The following is a 17,460-nucleotide window of genomic DNA, read 5'->3' on the forward strand; positions in this document are numbered from 1 at the left end:
TTGGGGGCGATTGTGTGTTTTTTTTGTGAACACTACATCCTTGACATTAATATGCTATTCTGATTGTTTCCATTTTCTCCTGCTCAGTGTTTCCCTAAGTACTAATGGTGTGTAAAGGTCTTAAATGATTTTTTTCCCCTACTTGGATCTGCCTTTTTGAAGATTTTCTAGAACTCTTGACCTTTTCTCCCAGATATTGCGTTGCTTCCTACCTAACACACAGTAGGTGTGTTCAATAAACATTTATAGAATGAATGGATAGTCAATGCCTTCCAGATCTTTTAAGGTTTGTGTAACCTACATTGAACAATTATCCAGAGTGTTCTAATTCTCTTTCACCTGGAATGCTGAATAAGGGGACAAATGCTGGATTTGTTCGTATCGTGTGGAGAGCTGCCTCGATTTTTCACTTGACTCCCATGGACTGCCCAGGCAGGGGATAGACCCTGGGCAGCTGGACCTCACCTCTAACTGACCTCACATATCCAGCGTCAACCCCAAAGATGCTGGAACTGTATCCTAGTGGGTTACCTTGGCAACCTCACAATGTCATCTGTTAGAATGTCCTAGGGCGGCAGCTTTTAATTCTATCACAGCGGTCTCATCGGGGGTCATGTAATAGTGCTGTTTTTCCTCTGCTCACACTTCCTCCCCCTATGATTTAACACTAAGTATTCAGGGAGGGAGCTGAACACGGGGAAAACCAAGCTATTACTGCATGACAGGTCACATATGGCCCCAGAACTGGGATCCCAAGCATTCACAGTCGATAACACACAGTCCCCAAGTTAATGGGAAAGCTGGTTCCTCTCACACCCCTCATGAAAAGGAGAGGAGTTAAGCCAGCCTAGGCAAGTGTAAGAAGCCTCCGTGGCCAGACTGCACAATTCTTCTAAAAGCTCAGTGAAAGGAGCCCCCTGCTGAAGTAATTCTTACCCGGCCTCAGCAGCAACACCCCACTCTGAAGATGATTAAGGCTATGGGTACCAGTAGCTGGCGCAATTTCTGCTGCATCCTAGCTATGCTGAAGCTTGGAGGGAAAGAGAATCCCAGCTCACCTTGTGTTCTGTGCACTCCTCACCCCGAAACCCCTATCCTTACAATTTCATTCCACTTGGGTCCACCCTGCTCCTAATTTAGTTCAAAATAATTCAATCCCCCCTTATTCTATAAAGAGTAATAACAACTTCTGGGAGAAATGGACCCAACAAAAGCTTTGGAACCTGAAGAGCTATTGTCCTAATTGTTTATTTACAAGACCATAAAACTTAGATCCCACACATGCCAGCTGAACAGCAACGTTTCAGGGCTGGTAGGCGAGATAACTGAACTCATCTGCACCCTGGAGGTGCAAGATTTATTCATCTTCGTCATTACAGCTAATATTTTAAGTAGGTTTACAACCCCATAATATCATAGTTTGGCCAGCTGCTCCACACTAAATGGTTATAGGACGCTGGCCCCTTGTAGAGTAACAGCCATGCCTATCAGGAGGCACAGTGGCAGAGGCCTGAGTTCTGTGCCCCAGAGCCAGTGGTTTTGGAGGAGTCCCTTGCCTTTGTTCATTGTGACCTTGCCTTTGTTCATTGTGAAAGGCACAGCCCTGGCAAGACTCTGGCACTTCTGGTCACACTAGAGCAGAGCACACTTGTGCCAGTGCCAGAACATGTCTTTAACTCCCCAGTGATGCGGGAGCATGAATCTGGGTGGAGATAGAGAGTTCACTGGGGTATTTCTTGTATATGTATTGATCAGCGAAGGCCAGGGACTTTTGTCTGAAGTATAGTCAAACCAATACTTTAAAAATGCCACCCACAGACACCACCAATTTGAGGAAAGACTGGATGACAGCCAAATGTTTCATTCACCTCCATACAAAAAAATAAAAAATTATTATTCTTCTGCTTCTGAATCCACTCCTCTTTTTACCTCTGAATTCCCAGTCTGAGTCAGGCAGTTCAGGGGAACAGGGGCCCTCCTGTGGCTAAGAGAGAATTTGCTCTCTGGAGCAAAGAGCCATCAGGACTGAATTTCTTCAACAGGCTGCTGTCTGCAGCCTTGCTTCCCTCATGCAGCCTGTCCATCCACACTCACACCCCTTTACTGGTTGTTCCATTCGTAGAACACATATATTGACTTGCATTTCTGAGCAAGCTTTATTACGAGAGAGAAGGGGGGAAATGTACGTGTGTGTGTGTGTGTGTGTGTAATGTATGTATGTAGGAAGTCTATGCAGTCCACAGATGTCAAAAGAGGAAGTTGTGAAACTAAATCTTTATTAAATGAATGGTGGGGCAATATTTTGACATATTAATTAATTGTATTCCCTTTACCCCACCACACGTACATCCTCACTGTATTTCTTGCTATGCTTTACCCACCCTCTTCTCATCAACTTAGACAGCTAGAAGAGACACAGTTGTCACAGGGACAGTTATCACAATACCAGGAAAAAAGTCAAATTCATGCTTTTGAGTTTCAAAAGTCAATGTCCAAATATAAAATGAAAAGATACAGAAAAATAGGAAATTGAGCAGAACCATTGTCCTTCTCTTGTCTTTTTTTTTTTTTTTTTTTTTTGAGACAGAGCCTCAAGCTGTCCCCCTGGGTAGAGTGCCGTGGCATTACAGCTCACAGCAACCTCCAACTCCTGGGCTCAAGCGAGTCTCCTGCCTCTGCCTCCCAAGTAGCTGGGACCACAGGCGCCCGCCACAACGCCCGGCTATTTTTTGGTTGCAGCCATCATTGTTGTTTGGCGGGCCCGGGCTGGGGATTCGAACCCGCCACCTTAGGTGTACGTGGCTGGCGCCTTAGCCTGTTGAGCTATAGGCGCCGAGCCTCTCTTGTCTTTTTTTCTGCTAACAATTCCCCATCTCTCTATCCTATATGTACATCCACATCCCATGGATGGATAAAAGCTGCCCAACTGGAGAAAGGGGAGTGAAAAGAGGCAGAGGGGACATGTCACTGGGCAGTGCTTGGTAGGACCCAGTATCTGACCAGAGTCAGAGTTCAAAAACACACTACCCTTGGGTCAAGTGAAAATTATCCAACCACCACACTTTAGGAACCCCTTGGATAATTGCTCAGTGCTCAGCTCTTAGAATTTGTCCAGGAAAAACACCTTCAGTAGAAGAGAGAACTATGCTGTTCATCCTTCCCACGAACAATGGGTGATGAACTCCCATCAGTCAGCCCCAGCACAACCTGTGGACCATCCAGAAGACTAACTCCTAGTCTGTGATTCAGCCCTCATTTAATAGCCTAAGATGTTGGCAAGCCCTTGAGATGTAGTATAGAGTCCTAGGCCCCTGAGCAGCAGTGAGAAAACCAGGGGGTATGAAAAGATACTCCCACCTGTACTTAAAAGAACGTGGATGGACCAGTTCAGGATGCCCCTCACACGGCAGGACTGTGCCGATCATAAGTGCCATTCCCTAGATATTTCAAGTCCTCTCTTTCTGGCCCCATGGTAATTACTTTTCCTGGCTCCTTGTGTATGGGAGAAACTATTACCAGTCCTGACCAATGAATTGTGAGCAGAAGTGGTATGTATCACTTCTTTGGCAATTAATTGTTAGGACAAGATCCTCTCGGGCTTTCTGTTCCCTCCAGCAAGGCCCCTGGCAACTTTCCATATGGTGACTGCTCTTCAGTCTAGATCCCTGAGTGATTGTGAGAATCTGAGCCCTCTGTCTGACCTGTACGCTATATGTAACGTGAATGAAAAATGACTGATTTTTTAAGCCACTGAGACTACAAATTATTTCTGAGGTATAACTCAACCTATACTGACTGATGCGCTCTACTAGAATGCATCAGAAGTTCTGGAAGTTTTCATGAGCATATCTGGGAGCTGGAAGGCCAAAGGAAAGGATCCAATCTGAGGAGCATTTCCTACATTTACCTGGAATCTTAGTAATTCTCCAGGTGGCTAATTAGAGAAGCCCGAGATCAAGAATGCTATAAGAGCTCTTATTTAGTCATTCATTTAACTTATATTTATTCAGGATATACTACGTGCCAACATGGAACAAGGGATCTAGCAGGGAATGAATGGACCCTGTTCTTACCCTCTGAAAACTTTCTGATTAGTTGTACTCAGCAGCTATTTACTGCATGAAAATGAAACTACAGCCTACAGACTGAGAGATTTGCCCAAGCAAGGTGACACAGTTAATAAATGGCGAACTGGTACTTAACTTGAGGTTTCTGAATCTAAATTTTGTGCTTTCTTCACTCTTCCAAGCCACCTAAAAATGATATAATCAATATAACTTTGAATATGCTATAAATAGTGGGTGGGATTTAAATCCAGGCTGCCTTATGCCTCCGTCCTTCATGTTTGCTGATACCTAAAATCTCTTTAATAAGCAACACTTTTCATACCCATAGTTAGTACCTAGAACAAGTCCTGACAAATAATAGGTACTCTCTATATCTTTAACGAGCAAAGCATGCTTGAATGAATAAAATGAATAAGAGGTTTACGTAATTGTAATGATTGATTTTCATCTCAGATGTGCTCAATCTCACTCATACTAAGCCGGAAGCCAACAAGAGGTACTATATCTGAGATGGAGGAACACTTTGTTTTGAAATGTTAATCAATGATCTTTAAAAATCTCCCTATTTGTGTCATCTCTCCCCTTTTCTTCCATTTGGGAACTATCTGAACTATGGGGCATCTGTATCTCAGGGAATGGTTGTTTCGGCAGAAAAGCGAAGTCTCCGAGATCTCAAAAGCTTGGGCTTTGGGGTTTTAAATGTCCAAACGGACTCCAAATTTAGAAAAAAAGTAAAAGTAAAGAGGTAGAAAAATGTCTTCCTAACCTCTCAGGGTGCATAACAAATCCCTAGGCTGTAGGGAGGGAGAAAGGAGAAGATAGGAAGGAGGAATGTGTGGATATTGTTAAGTCCCTGAGAAAACATGAGCCAATATCCTGCCCCTATAGTTTAGCCAGAAAGAAGGGCAGCAAATCCTCTTTGGCACAGTAAAGTAGCTTGCATTGAAACAACTATGCTACAAAATCTCAAAAACAACTCTCTGAAGGCAGTGGAAAACAACTACAAATGGGCAGAAACTAGATGGGAGGTGACACTTGAAAAATGGAAACATCAGTGGGTTGGAGGCTCATTTTTTTATGGCTTTTCACCAGAGGGCAGGCACCCCACAGGGCAGCCAAAACTTGGACAGAAACCCACAGCTATCCCAGCTGAGCAGACAGACCTCAGACTGACCCCAGCAGCCAAATAGATGGGCCTGAGGAAGCCTCTGGGTTCCCTGGACCCTGACATACTGTGGAAAGAAAAGATGCCTGCTAACGACCCCCCCCCATGGGGGGAGGGGAAGCTCAGAAGAGAAAAGGGGCTGCAAATAGTCCTCCAAGGATTCCTGTAGTCATTGGAGGCACCAATGCTTTTCATGTCTTGCAAGGACAGAGAACGGGACCTTGTGGCAGACCTTGGACAGAAGATGTGAGGACAAAACAGCAGATGTGAAGATGTCCCTACAGATGCCATCCTAGAAGGTGATGACACGGATCCACGTGCTAAATCCTGTTCATGCCTTGGCTTGATTTAAGTCCCATCCAGAACTTATGTGTAACTCTTATGACATTGACCTCCGGGGAGCTGGGATCAATCCTGCCATTGACTAGGAATTTCTATCACCTCTTTTATCCTCTGAAAGGAACATAAGGCATGTTTTCTTCCTAGGGCCTCTGAGCATCTACTATGCTAGTAGGAGGTAAATGAGTGTATTTGAGATGACGGGGAGATGAGAAAGTTGAATGTGGACACTTATAATTAGCAGACAGATGTAAGGGCCTCTTCCCACCCTCCCCGTGCTATATGGATAGAAATTACCTACCGTCATTTCCCCTTTAACTGTTAGCAGGCGGTTCAGGGTTTCAAGTGTGAGAACAGCTTCTCAGCTATCTCAAGTAGTAAGATATCTGCTGACCACTCTTACCTCCCCAACCCCTTACAGCCAAATACCACTTTGTCTAAAGGGACTTCCTTCTAAGAGGTTTCATTAACTGAGATATAACTGCATTGCCCAACATGGCAGCCATTGATTCCTCCCCTATTTCTCCAACCACATGGAGGCTCTGATCTAGTCACTTCCCTATTTCTCGGAATGAGCAATAGAAATATAAAATAGCATGAGGAAGAAATGAATGAATGAATGAACGAATACCTTTCATACCAGCAGCTAACGCTAATCTAATGGATCAATAATGTTTCTGGCACACCTGCTCTTTCCCTCCCCCTGGCCCATTCTGTCCTACCCATCCCTTTCTAAGTTGCATTTAGAGAGTCTGAAGATCAATAGCTGCAGGCCTACTTTCCTCCCTCCCATGGTCAGTGGTCTTTCTACCCAGGTGAAATGGGCATTTTGGAATAGAAGTCTCCATCAGTCACCCCAGAGGCCTTTTTTCTCAGCTCTGGAGTTTCTGGCCTCAAATACTGAGAGTCAGGTTGACAGCCGTGGCAGTCAGGGGAAAGAGCATGAGAGGCTTTTCAATAGGCCTAAAACCCTGGTTTTGGCACCCAGCCTCCACTGAGAAACAGCTGGATGGCAGTAGGCCAGGCTCAAACATCTGCCTTCATCTGCTGGCTTTAGTAGCAAGCATCTCCGCTAATGCTATCATTAGAGAATTATCAATATTTTACAAGTGTTACCACTTCTTGAAAATACAGCTAATTAAGTCACATAGGGCAGGACCTTGGTGGTCAAGACATAACGAGGAAAGGCCTTCTGCTCATCTCTCTTTTCCTCTCAAGGCAATTATACTGATTATCTTACAGAGAGAAACCATGATTCCAAAAGCTATCTCTCCGCTATGTTTTCTCGAACCCCAGTGAGAGCCTGTAAGTAAGCTTAAATTTAAATAATGGAGAGTATGCCAGCCAGAGTTCTTATTGTATACTAGAGAGATGGGGTCTGGTCACATTAAGGCATAAAAAAAAGTACAAAAAGACTTTTGGGTAGTTCCCAAAATAGATGGGAGGAAGCAGGCTTGTGAAGTGTGGCCATTCTCCTCCCAAAAGATCAAAAGGTAGAGTCTTCTTCAATTCCCTCTTCTTCATGTGGGCAGTTTGTGACACGCTTGTAACCAGTAGAATGTGGCATAAGTAAAGCTGTGTGTCTTCTGTGGCTAGTAGGTAATATAGTTTCCACCTAGATAGTTGGAATTTGTTTATGAAACATTTAGCTACCAGACAAGTAGTTCCACTGCCTTGAGGCCACCATGTTTTGAGGAAGCCCAAACTCACCACTGCAGAGCCCACAGGAGACTACGTGGAGAAAGAGGGAACTGCCCAGCCAGCCTCCAGCTGCTCCAGCCCTCACTGACTTACACTGCACAGGAGACCCAAGCCAGAGCCACCCCTCCTGGCCGTCCCCAAATCCTGAGCTAAAAAATTATGAAAAATAGTAAAATGATTGTTGTTGCTTTAAACCAGTATGTTTGGGGATTACTGATTACACAACAATAGCCAAGCAGAACAATCAGCCAGGAACAAAGGAATGTAAAACAAGGAGCGGAAATGGTTTCTTCAAACAGGACCCTTTCATCAGCTTCTCCCCCTCTACCTCATTCAGACTTCATACTGCTGGGTCTGGTTCTATAGATACGAGAAAATGAGCAGCGAATGTAAAACCCGAATTATCAGAGGGACATACAGATTGTTTTCTGAAGGGCAAAGTTAATAATCTGAAGCAAAAATCAGGCAAGGCACAATGGCTTATGCCTGCAATCCTAGCACTGTGGGAGGTTGAGGCAGGAGGACTACTTGAGCCCAGGAGTTCAGGGCTGCAGTGAGCTATGATGGGGCCACTGCACTCTATCTAGGTGACAGAGCAAAACCTTGTCTCAGGAAGGAAGGAAGGTAGGAAGGAAAGAAAGAAAAGGAAAAGGAAGCAAAAAAAATCCTTGGACGCATTCTCCCCATCTTTCCCCTCCTGTCTTCCTTAATTTGTTCCCACTATAAAACAAAACTGAACCAAAGAAAGCAGGTGCTGTTTTGTCTAGGTAGGTACCTATTTGTGACTGTATCTTTTTTTTTAAGGGGAGGCATTTTTTTTTTTTTTTGAGACAGAGCCTCAAGCTGTCCCCCTGGGTAGAGTGCCGTGGCATCACAGCTCACAGCAACCTCCAACTCCTGGGCTCAAGCGAGTCTTCTGCCTCCGCCTCCCAAGTAGCTGGGACCACAGGCGCCCGCCACAACGCCCAGCTATTTTTTGGTTGCAGCCGTCATTGTTGTTTTGGTGGGTCCGGGCTGGGAATTCGAACCCGCCACCTTAGGTGTACGTGGCTGGCGCCTTAGCCGATTGAGCTATAGGCGCCGAGCCAGGGGAGGCATTTTTTATGTTCACTTTTATATTTTAAAAATGTTGATAGAACTATGCAAGAAAAATACCTCTTAGCTCTTTAAAACACAAACACATGCACACACACCACACTTTGTGAGACATATATATTAAAACCCATCAACCTTCAGATCATTTAGAGAAAGAGTTTTCTGGCCCACAAGAGGACAATGATAAGAGTGTTCCCACTACTTGTTGAGAACCACTAGCTTACCTCAGCTTTGAATTCCTATTTTTGGCTCTCTTTATGACACCTAGAAGAAACCTTCATTAGCATTTTTACTTAAATGAAACCAAGGCACAATTAGCAGCTGCTTCAGGATTTTCAAATCCTGACATCTGGGAATTTCCTGGAAAATGTTATGAATATTACAAGTAAAATGTGTTCAGGGGAGAAACTACAGCTCCCAGACTCAGCTGCCTGACCACACGGCAAGTAGAGTGCCCTCTATTCCTGATATGTAGGCCCCCTGTGTACCAGTGGAATGACAATGGTAACCCACAAGAGCCTCCGTTGTCTCATTTTTAGATAGTAGAAATCTGGAAAGCCACAGCTTCCCCACATGTGTTTGTCAGTACTATCAACAGATGCTGCCAAGATTCTACTTTTTTGAGCTGCCAAATGGGACCAGGGAGATAGGTTGAAACACACATTTAATAAAGGCTGAGGATTGGTGTCTGAGGTCATGTTTCCACTTTCATCACTAAACAACCAAGTCACTCCCAAATGTATTGACTTAAAACAACAATAGCCATTTTTAACAATCTCTCACCATTTCTGTGCATCAGATTCAGGAAGGGCTCAGCTGGGTGGTTTTGACTCAGGTCTCTCATGTGGCTATAGTTGGATAGTGGTTGGAGTTAGGACACTGAGAATCTGGGGCTGGCCAGCCTCTTTCTGTGTAACTCAGGGCCTCTTCAAGTGTTTTCTCAGCATGAGCTCATTAAAGCATCACATAGAGGTCAAAAGTTCCATAGCAAGTATTCCCATGAGCAAGGCAGAAGCAGAATCTCCACTCACTGCCTTTTAGAATCTATCCTTGGAGTCACAGAGAGTCACTTTCACCACACTTTGTCACAAGCCCACTCAGATTCAAGGAAAGAGGACACAGACTCCTCTGCTCCCATGGGAGGAGTCAAATGTAAGAAGAGCACCTGAGATGTGGCTGCTGTCTTTGGAAATTACAACTTGCCACAGGTCAAGGTCCCTAGATGTTGAAATAGTTATACTTGTATGAGTCATTTATTAAGGAATAGGAAAAGGGAGAAGCTAAGCAAGGATGTGGTTTCACAGATAAGCATGTCATCTTTGTGCTGGGGCCAGGCTAATCTTTGTATCATTCTGATTTTAGGGTATGTGCTGCTGAAGCAACACCAAGGATGTGGTTTCAAGTGAAGTCTAGCCTCAGCCTGGTTCTGCAGGGAGCTCTGGAGAATATGTTTCCTGCCGCTTATGTTTCTCCTTGAGCAAGAAGTAGAGCATTGTGCACCCATATCAGTCAGAGCCTCAGCTACCATAGGATATAGGGGTGTATTCGAGGACTAAGTTTTATAGGGACTAGCAGGTAAAGACCTTACTTTCAAGGTAAATTCAAGAAGTCAGTCCTTAAGATGGGAGATGTTAAAGGGTTGACCAGAAGGTACATGCTTGGCACATCGGCACATCCATGATGTTTGATTCAAACAAAATTTGGGGACCCAGTCAGAAGATACCTGGGGCTCAGGGCTTATGGAAAAATGAAATGAATAGTTAATGAAATGAGAAAGTTGATCAGTGCTTTTTATGGACTCTATTCTCAGGAGGCTTTTCTTTTTTTTTTTTTTTTGGAGACCAGGTTTTACTTTGTTGCTCCAGCTGGAGGCTAGAGCATAAAGGCATGAATAGAGCTTGCTGCAACCTCCAAATCCAAGGCTCAGGTGATCCTCCTGGCTTAGCCTCTAAAGTAAGTGGAACTACAGCCACATGCCACCATGCTTAGCTAATTTTTTTTATTTTTTGCAGAACCAGAGTCTCACTGCTATTCAGGCTAGTCTCAAACTCCTGGCCTTGGATCCCATAGCCTTGGCCTCTAAAAGTGCTAAAATTACAGGCATGAGCCACAGTACCTGGCCTGGCTTCTTCCTTTTTGGTGACAAGATGGCTGCCAGTAATTATAGTCCCATATCCTTTCCTCTCAGCAAACCCTGTAACAAAAGGGCTTTCCTTTCCCAATCAAGCTCATGAAAGTCCTATCACTGGTACATTGCAAAGTCTCAAAGCTACAGATGCTAGTGTGGATGTAGAGAGAAAGGAACACTTTTACACTGTTAGTGGGATTGCAAACTAATATAGCCTCTTTGGAGGGCAGTGCCTCTGACTCAGTGGGTAGGGCGCTGGCCCCATATACCGAGGGTGGCTGGTTCAAACCCAGCCATGGCCAAACTGCAACAGAAAAATAGCTGGGCATTGTGGCAGGTGCCTGTGGTCCCGGTTACTCGGAGGCTGAGGCAAGAGAATTGCCTAAGCCCAGGAGCTGGAGGTTGCTGTGAGCTGTGATGCTATAGCACTCTACTGAGGGCAATAAAGTGAGACTCTCTCTCTAAAAAAAAAAAATTACAGCCTCTTTGGAAAGAATTCTGGAGAATCATCAAAGAGGTAAAAGTAGACCTTCCATTTGATCCTGCAATCCCGTTATTAGGTATCTACCCAGAAGAAAATAAATCATTTTACCATAAGGACATATGCACTAGAATGTTTATTGCAGCTCAATTCACAATCTCCAAGATGTGGAATCAATCCAAGTGCCCATCAACATATGAATGGCTTAGTAAACTATGGTATATGTATACCATGGAATACTACTCAGCCATAAAAAGATGGTGACTTTACAGCTTTTGCATTAACCTGGATAGAGTTGAAGAACATTCTCCTTAGTAAAGTATCACACGAATAGAAAATCAAGTATTCAATGTACTTAATACCAATATGAAACCAATGGACGAACAACTACACACCCACATGAAAGAAAAACACAATTAAATTCAGGTAAGGAAGAGAAGGAAACAGGGAGGAAGGAGGAGGATTGGTAAGCTCTTACCTAACAGGCACAATGTAAGGGTATATAGCACACCCTCTGGGTGAAAGACAACTACAACTTGGACTTGGCCTGGCAAACTCAAACAATGTAACCTGATCATTTGTCCCCTCATATTAATCTGAAAAATCATTTAAAAAGTTCCACCATTGAGTATCAGTGATTCTGATTAGTCTGACTTTGTCCATGGCCATCTCTGAAAATCATCACAGTGGCCAAGGTGATGTGATGCTTAATTGGCGAGGCCTGGGTCACATGAGCGCCTTTGGGGTCAAAGATGAAGTTAATTCCACTAGAATGCAAGGACTGAGAGTAAAGAAAAGGCAATGAATGTCACAGGAGAATCAGGGTTACCACAAGTGAGATAAGGGAAAATACCTTGAACAAAGAAATGTAAAAACCATGTGAATCACTGGTGAACTAGAGCAACAAGGTTAAAAGGATCATGGTAAGTGACTCCGTTCAGAGCCAGAAATCCCTGAGCCTAGGTTGCATCCAATTCCTATGCCCAAGGGCAATCTTGATTCCAGAACTTTGAGCAAGAGTCATGACTATGAAGATAATCATTCAGGAGAGGCAGGGTGGCTCTGGCATTGCGGAGGATTTGAAAGCAGGCCAAAAAATCATTACAATTTTGTTTTCCAGCTAGACTAGAGGTCTTTGCTGACCATGCAGGCCTCTTGAAAACTCTACCTGTAGATTTTGTTTGATCAAACTTACATAAATATTTAGAGGTTTGAAAAATAAGATCTATGAAGAAGGTCAAAGAAATTGGTGCTAATTAACCAGAAAAAAACAAACTGAAGCGCACACACACACACCCAACAGAGATGGAAAAGTATTTTAATTAAGTCATCTTCCCTATTAAAAAAAAGATGGTAACTAGCCATTCTTGTGCTCTACTGAGGATGAAATAAAAAGCAAATGGGCTTAATTGAAACATTGGGGAATTAAACATGAGAAGGAATTCTTTGTTCAATATTGGCCTAAATTTTAAGCTCTATTTAATTGTAAGCTTCCTCTGGGTAAAAGAATTGTGTCTTCTTCATCTTCCCCAAAGTTTGAAATGATGGAGAACTGAAAACTCTGAAAGTAAAACAGAGAGAGACAGAGACTTATGCCAACTTCTATAACTTTTGAGATTTTTGTTTCTAGTTACAAATGAATTTGATTTGTCCATTGTATCAGTTAGGAATATTTTGACTACAAGTACAAAATAACCTGATTTTAGTGCTTTAAACAAATGGGGGGTCTTTTTATACAAATATCTTAATTGCTGGCCCTGGTTTGTAGCTCATGATGCTATTGGCCTTTCCTTCATGGTTGCAAAATGGCTGTTGAAACTCCATGTATCACGACCATCTTCCGTGAGAAAGAAGATGGAAGAGGGAAGAGACAACATGCATATCAAGAAAAGATGTGTTTGCCCAAGAACCACAGAATGAACATCCATTTATGTCTCATTGGTCAGAATTATATAGGTTGGTCACCTCCAGTTGAAAGGTTGCTTTGAGCAAGGGGTTGGGAATGGGAGTTAGAGTAACCCATTCCACAGTGCTGCATTATTTTTGAAAATATATACCTATGAACAAGGTGTGGAGAAGTAAATACTTGCCGTAGTTAATGGTGTCATTCTTAGGATTTGAGCAGACCACTTGTTTCTCTCAATCTCAGCTTTCCTAACTAATTAACCATTCACAATTAGCTCTGATTTTTGCTTTGGGGAGTGCTTCTACCCAATCTTAATCACAAGATTTGGGGACTCCATTGATCCTAGGAGAGAGATGTTCTGGCCACAGGTGTGGGCACATTACCTAGGCCCAGTCATTCCTAATATTTCAATCAGTTGTTCCAGTGATTAGTCTACAGGTGGTCAGGTGGCTTCAGCTGGGTCAATCATCATTCTTCCCCAGGATTTTTCAACTAACCTTAGAGAAAAAGAGGTCTGACCATTTTTGGTGATAGAGTTGAAAACAGGGGCTGTTGGCACACATCTTTCCTGCCATGTGGGGAAGGCAGATCTTTACAAGGAGAAAATGAGGTCACAACCAGAGATATACAGCATTTACAGAGCATATGAGAACAATGAACTACAATTTTGTTCAAGTTCTCTGAATCCAACTGTGAGTGGACTTGCACTTATATGAGCCATAAATTCCTCATTCTTTCTCAAACTGGTTAGATTTCCATCCACTGCACATAAGAGCCTTAATTAATTAAGAGATTGGACAAATACCCAATAATGCAAATGCTATTGTTTGGAATTAAGAAAAAAGTTTGTCAAGGGTAAACCAGGGAAATACTTCATGTATGTATGTGTACAAAGCTAATAAGATTTTGTAAGCACTTAGAAATATCAGACTATGAGGACACTGCTGTCAATTACATTTCTGTAATCGTTTTCTGTCAGTTTTAGAGATCATGTAAGGGTAGCTAAGAGGAGCTACATATGCTGGCTGCCCCTCTGCTGTCAGCACTCTGTGCACGGAAAATGCTGCCATGGGGCTACTTGCAGAACCTGGTAACGCAGGGATGGCCCAGAATAGAAACCAGGTATCTGTGTTATGCTGTTTAATTGCTACATGGGCTGGTACAAGTCACATGGCCTCTCTAGTCTTCAGTTTCTTCACCTGTTTAATCAAAGGCATGAACTAAAAGCCTTCTGAGGTCCTTTTCACATCTACTGTTCTATGTCAATACGATCAATAACACCAACTCCCTGATTTTACCCATAAGGTCCAGGGGCTTCCCATGTCACCCAGCCAGACACAGTATGGAACCTAGCCTTGGACTGTCAGCCTATCTTCTGGGGCAGACTTGCTTGTGAATGATAGGAGCAGAACAGAGTTCTGTTAGGTTGTTAGGACTTACTTTCTTTGATTACGGAATACACTATCTTACTCCATTTTTTCCAAGCTTGAAGAATGAGCCCAGTTCCCAAACCCAGTCCCCATGTAGGCCACTTAACTTCCCTTTCTTCATGGTCAGGAGCTCCCCCACTGACTGGCCACTGTCTCACCAATGCATGCCATTGGCACAGAAGGGGCAGAGAAGAGAGTGCAAGTGTGTCCTGGGGGCCTGTCAGGGTTGTAATGGGGAAAAAAGCCATTTGGTGTCCATGTGCCTCTGTGGATCTCTGATTGTATCAGAGGATAAAAGATCATCGTCATTTGGGAGGTGTCCAGTCACCAGTTAGACACCATGGAGATGTCCTGCCACCTCCTTGCCCCATAGTGCAGTGAGCAGTCCACTGAACCTGTGCTATGTCCCTCCCCAGTCATGTCTGGGGAAGAGTCATAGATGCTCCTGGGTAGGTTGGGGGGAGCACTTACTGCCCAAATATGTTTGAATATTCTTCATTCAACCTATTTGATGATGCAGACAGAAATCTTAATACCCTTAATTCCTGTGTATCTCCAGGCAGACTGAGGTCTAGAAGGAAGATTTTTTACTATGAGAATCAGTCACTTGCTCTGGGCAATTCTACCAATTTGAGGAGGAAATCCCTTGTGAAAGGCCTGCTTTGGCTGATGAATGCATCCTGGAGAAATGCTGAGCTAGATGATCCCACTAGATCAGAGTTATCCAAACATTTTTGATCATGACCCTGAGTAAGAAACACATTTCATCCCATGACCTCATGCAAACACATCTCTATGTACAAATCTGAAACAAAGCAATCAGGAGTAAAACTGACTCTGCTGTGTGTGGAGTTCCCTGACAGTTGCACTCTGTTCTGTTCTCTTGTGTTTGATTCTGTTTCCATATATATTTTTTTTAATAGGAAGAAGGCTTTCATTTAGCCTGCAGAGCAAGCAGCACAGAGGAATTCAAAATGGTCACTCTCCCCAACTGGCTGCGTCTTTCCCTTTTTATCTTCAGTCAAAAAGTTCCAATCCAGGGTACCTTTCTCACTGGCCAGTTTGAATCAAGCTGGAGAAGCTGCTCCAGCCTCCTCAGAACTACTGGATTTCACAGAAGTGGAAATTTCCAGGTCCCAGGAAGTCTATAAATTAAAAAAAAATACGGAATGCTTCACAAATTTGTGTGTCATCCTTGCACAGGGGCCATGCTAATTTTTTCTATCGTTCCAATTTTAATATATGTGCTGCCAAAGTGAGCACTCCACTTGTTTTTTTAAATGGTGATGCGACTCACTGAGTTGACCTGGTAATGAGTCACAACCCACAGTTTGGAAAACGTTGCTTCTCAGGCTGCTGAGTCCTTAGACTTTGCTTCTTCTGTGCAAGATGCTGTGGGTGCTGTTCACCTGTCCTGGCGAATGACAGGAAAGACCCACAGGTGGCACATTCCCTTTCAGGAAGTTAAACCACAGAGGCAAGAAACTGAAGGGATGAAAATACAAAGTCAGCTGCCTAGAAGGTGCCACTAGGCAAGCAGGATGTAACTTTGGACCAAGTCAGTGCTGACTCATTCATTCATTCATTCCCTCTATGTGAGTTAGATCCTCTGAGGAGGACATGCCAAGATGGGACTAAACTTTCAAGGATTTTATTAAGGGAAATAAATGCTAAAGAAAATGGGGAGGGAGCTAGGCAAGGTTTGGAGAATGGTCAGATGGTAATGCAAGTCTGACTAGTGAAGGAGAGACAGAAGGAAGATGGCTGTTTAGTCTGAACAAGGAGTCTCATATCCCCAGGAACAGGACTGCTTCAGTGTTCCTGCTATGATCATCATCGATTGAGAGCAACCAGGGTGGAGCTGGACCTCGCAGCCTACAGCAGGGCCCTTAACCACCTGTGCTTCTGGGCATGAAGGGCTGCTGGGCATGTGCTCTGGCTGCCACACCCTCCTCTTCCTCTCCTTCCTTCTCCTCCCCTCTACTTATCCTTCCCACAATGGAAATTACGCAGGTCTCCATCCTAGGCTGGCTATTGTAGCTAAGACAGGAGACAGCAGTGAGCCAAACCTAGTCCCTGCCTCCCCAAGTCTGTTAGGGACATGGATATGAAGGAAAAATTCCACCAGAGAGTGCAGGGTGATCAGTGCAGGAAATGTTTCCAAGTGGAGGGCCTCGGGTTAGTAAGAATTTAAAAGAGGGGGTTAAGTCAGAAGAGGTGTTCCTGAGCCACCAAAGTGGATCTGAGATCTGGAGGATGAGTAGAAGTTAACTGGGTGAAGAGGAAAGGGAAGAGTACTCCTGCAGAGGGCTCAGCATGAGCCTGGGCTGCATGGTTTCTGGGAGGTGGCAGGAATCAGAGCCAAAACTCAGCCAGGGTAGGTTGAGAGAAGCCCAGGGAAGGGACGCTGGAAGAAAGTGGGGGAGCGAGCAGATCACATGGGACCTAGAAGCCTTCCTATCACCCCTGAAGGTTTTGAGGCATCAACATGATCGGACTGGCATTTGAGAAGGCTTCCCTACCTGTGGTGTGGAGGCTGGGTTGGGGAACAGGGGAAAAGTAGGGGAATTGAGGGGAGACAGGAGGGAAGTAGGGGAACTGATTGATTGAGGGCCAGACATGGGCAGTTAGTGTAGAGACAGAACTACGCCCCGACAGGTGCCCTTGTCTCATACATAAAACTGCTGTGCTCTGTCCTCTAGGCATCCTGCCAGTCAGCATCTCTGCTCCCCTCTTGGTGCTCCATTACTTCACTTTCACTGTGCAGTCTTCTGAGTAAGCCTACAGGGAAGCTGTAGGATATGTGACAGGGGTCACATATCCCTGAATACTTGGAATAATTCTAGATTTATGTAATCTCAGAGCAGTCCTTCAAAAGCATGGTGGGCAGCTCTGTTTTGTGGCTTCTCCATGTGCCACCAGAATAAACCTACCTTTTCACCCATGTTGTCTGCAGCTTAGAAATACTATCAGATTCTTAACAAGACTCTACAGATTCTACATTTACGGGGTTGAATTATTTTGTTTCTCATTTATTTTTTATTTTTTTTTGGAGACAGAGCCTCAAGCAGTCCCCCTGGGTAGAGTGCCGTGGCATTACAGCTCACAGCAACCTCCAACTCCTGGGCTCAAGCGAGTCTCCTGCCTC

General features: G+C 44.1%; 2 non-coding genes across 2 annotated transcripts; both read right to left on the reverse strand.

Moving 5' to 3' along the window:
* Positions 1-9,649: 9,649 nt before the first annotated feature.
* On the reverse strand, positions 9,650-9,752 carry LOC111725766. Its single transcript, XR_002773749.1, has one exon. It is a non-coding gene; the product is annotated as a U6 spliceosomal RNA (small nuclear RNA).
* Positions 9,753-15,470: 5,718 nt separating this feature from the next.
* Positions 15,471-15,575, reverse strand: LOC111725931. The gene has a single exon (XR_002773868.1). It is a non-coding gene; the product is annotated as a U6 spliceosomal RNA (small nuclear RNA).
* Between the last annotated feature and the right edge of the window lie 1,885 nt (positions 15,576-17,460).

This window comes from Otolemur garnettii, unplaced genomic scaffold, assembly GCF_000181295.1.
Source record: "Otolemur garnettii isolate 467f Iridium unplaced genomic scaffold, OtoGar3 scaffold00002, whole genome shotgun sequence".
NCBI lineage: Eukaryota > Metazoa > Chordata > Mammalia > Primates > Galagidae > Otolemur > Otolemur garnettii.